This window comes from Rhinopithecus bieti, unplaced genomic scaffold (assembly GCF_001698545.2).
Source record: "Rhinopithecus bieti isolate Rb0 unplaced genomic scaffold, ASM169854v2 scaffold_12086, whole genome shotgun sequence".
NCBI lineage: Eukaryota > Metazoa > Chordata > Mammalia > Primates > Cercopithecidae > Rhinopithecus > Rhinopithecus bieti.
The window spans coordinates 1566300-1569230 of record NW_016807466.1 but is presented as its reverse complement, the minus strand read 5'-3'; the positions used below and the strand labels follow the sequence as shown (position 1 = coordinate 1569230).

The 2931-nt window shown below is 38.9% G+C and overlaps 1 non-coding gene across 1 annotated transcript; it reads right to left on the bottom strand.

The window, feature by feature from the left end:
* Positions 1–1292: 1292 nt before the first annotated feature.
* Positions 1293–1365, bottom strand: TRNAA-AGC (transfer RNA alanine (anticodon AGC)). Its single transcript has one exon. It is a non-coding gene; the product is annotated as a tRNA-Ala (tRNA).
* Between the last annotated feature and the right edge of the window lie 1566 nt (positions 1366–2931).

Sequence of the window (2931 nt, the reverse complement as noted above, 5' to 3'; positions counted from 1 at the left end):
CTTCTTCTACTGAGCTGAACCTTTTCTCTCTGCATGACCTAGACTCATTGGAAGCCAACAGGTAATCTATTGCCTTAGCTATACAGTTGCCCCCTTCCCCCTTTTAACAGGGATAGGAAGGTTGAGATATCCTTCCTTTCAGGGCTTGGCTAATGTATACCATGCAATATTTATGCTTTGCACGTACCTGAACTTCCCAAGCTGTGCCCTGTTTATGCATTCATGAAGAAGTGTTCAAGAGAATGTCATTTTATCAAATGGAGTTGAACCATAGCTCCACTTTATGAGAGATTGCAGGCTGTTTTTTCTTTATTTGTAAATGTGCCAGCCTAAAAAAAATGCTATGTTTTGTCAGAGACAGCTGATTAAACACCTTTGAGTATCTGTCAGTGTAAACTGTAAGATCATTAATTTATGCTGTAAAAAGAATAGCTGGGGAAGTGTGACTCAGACCAGTGTGGTTCCTTTCCTCATTTGAAACAAATAACATTTACATCTTTGGAAAGAATGTTGTGAAAAATCACCCTAATGGATCTTTGTTTTCTAGAGTGACATCAACGATGTCACTTTGGTCTCATCTATTTAAAGCATCAAAGTGGATATTTTAGGCTTTAACAGCAGGTGTCCTGAAATTTAAAAATTTCTAAATTTTAGGAAGCTTTTGATCTTTTTCTTGTCTGTCTCCCTTTCTTTCCCTCCTTCTTTCCCTTATTTCCTCATCACCCACCATAGTCTCATCATTATCACATAGTTTTGAAATAATTTCTGCATCTTGTTAATATCTTTGCCTGGATTTTGAGATCAAGAGGTTGCATCTCCTGGCGGAGTTTGGTGTATCTGTTTTAAATGTTGTATTTTAAAGAAGTGCTAGCTAGTGACTTTTCAAACAAAAAAATCAGGAGGTGAAAATTATCCTTCTAAGGATGTAGGAGTTGCAGTTACTAAGTTGAACCATGTGTTTAGAAAGTGGAATGTGTTTATAGCATGTTAATTATTTTTAAAATACCTTGTAAATCCTTATCTTTCAGTACAGAATACTAGTCTTCATACAGCACTTGTAGTGGCAGCCTTTAAATCTACTCCTATTTCCCAAAATACTTTCCTAGGATTCCACAATATAGTCTGCCCTCCATAAATAAGAATAGGGACCAGCTAATTTACACTACAACTGCTATGTAGCACTTTGCATTTCACAAGGTTCGTCACCTTGATTATTTCATTTGATCTTCAAAATAAACCTAGCCCCATGACTATGATCTTGTTTAGAGATCCAAGGTCCAAATGGTAAAGTTTGGAGAATGTGGGTATCGATCCCACTACCTCTCGCATGCTAAGCGAGCGCTCTACCACTTGAGCTAATTCCCCAGATGGTATTGATAGTCATCCTGTGTAGGAAATAGGAGACTGTTTTGCAGAGAAGAAAACAGTCTCAGACATTTCTGAAAGGACTAGTACAAGATTGCTTAGAATTCGTAGAAAATATGTTCATTATACAGTAAACTTGTACCATGTGTTCAAAGCTAAGGACACAAAGACAAATTAAATGCAAACTCTGCCTTCAAGTTCAAAGACTAGCAATTGTGGAGCCAGGAATTTAATGCAGGTCTTACGTTGCAAATCCTTGTCTTTACTGTCTCAGAGCTAAGGTTGGGGCAAGCCTTGGGCAAAATCATCAGGTATGGGAAATTTGCTCCCACTAAGCACCCTCTTCACTTAAGTTCTTCTTTAACCTTCTCTCTCCTCAAGTACCTAACACCCTTATGCTTCTCAAAGATCTCTCTCAAATCTCCTTTCCAAATTCCCAAATATTATCCCTTCCTCCTCTTCTCACCAAAACTCGGCCTATGTGAATCTCAGTTCTGCCATGTCTGGTTCGCAGTTATCGAACTCTGGAATTGTTTTCCAACTTTTTGACCATGACCTACGGTAACAGGATCACTTATAGCCCACTGGGCTAAGAGAAAACTTATAGAAAGTGTCCCTTCCCCAGGGAAGTCCCACACCAGGTTGCACAACTTGGCCACCTGAGCCCACCCTCACCCCCTTAGCCAAATACTCTTTTACAAGGCACAATCTGCAGAGCGATACAGGGCAGCTAGAGGGGTAAAAAACGTATTTTGCATTGCCATATGGGCAGGTGGTTGTGTGAGAAACACTGTGGTTACTGTCCATGGTCCTGAACAATCACAGCACGTAAGGACAATGGATCTTCTCCCCACTAATTCTTGTTGAATACTCTTACCTCTCACAGGTTTTCTTTGCTTTATTTTTTTCTTGTTGAAAAGACTGCCCTTTATACAAACAATGTCACAATGCAAATTGAACCCATGACTCATACATCACAATTTACGAAGGACAGTGAAGAAGAGTGGATTCAGGCAGCCTGGGTTTGAATCTCAGCCCCACCACTTGCTCGTGGGATTTTAGGGGAGCTATTTTGCCTCTCTAGACTTAAGTTTCTTTATCTTTAAAGTAAGGATGAGAGTAATTAATAGCTCATCGGATTGCTTTGAGTGTTAAATGAGATGATGCATGCAAAGTGCTTTGAGAGTGTGTTGTTTGTAGGAAAAAAAATACTTCCCAGAAGTAGTAAAAGTAACAGTTCTGAATGTAATAATAAATGTAACTTTAAAACTCATACATATTTTCGATAGAAAATTTCCTTATCATCAGGAAGTCAAGGAAATATATGCTCCTTCTCCACATATGGCAGTCAGGGTAAATCAAAAACAGAAACCATACTCATTATTTTAAAAGAGAATGTAACATATAAATTCATTAAACAGGTGTTGAAGGGAGGATAAAGCTAAAAGAAAACATTGAAGTAACTCAGAGACAGTAATGGCAGGAAGCAGCTACCAACCCCTAAGGCTGGGTCAACAAAGGGAAAAGGTTGATGTCTGCAGAATCTTGAAGGCTCAAAGGACACCC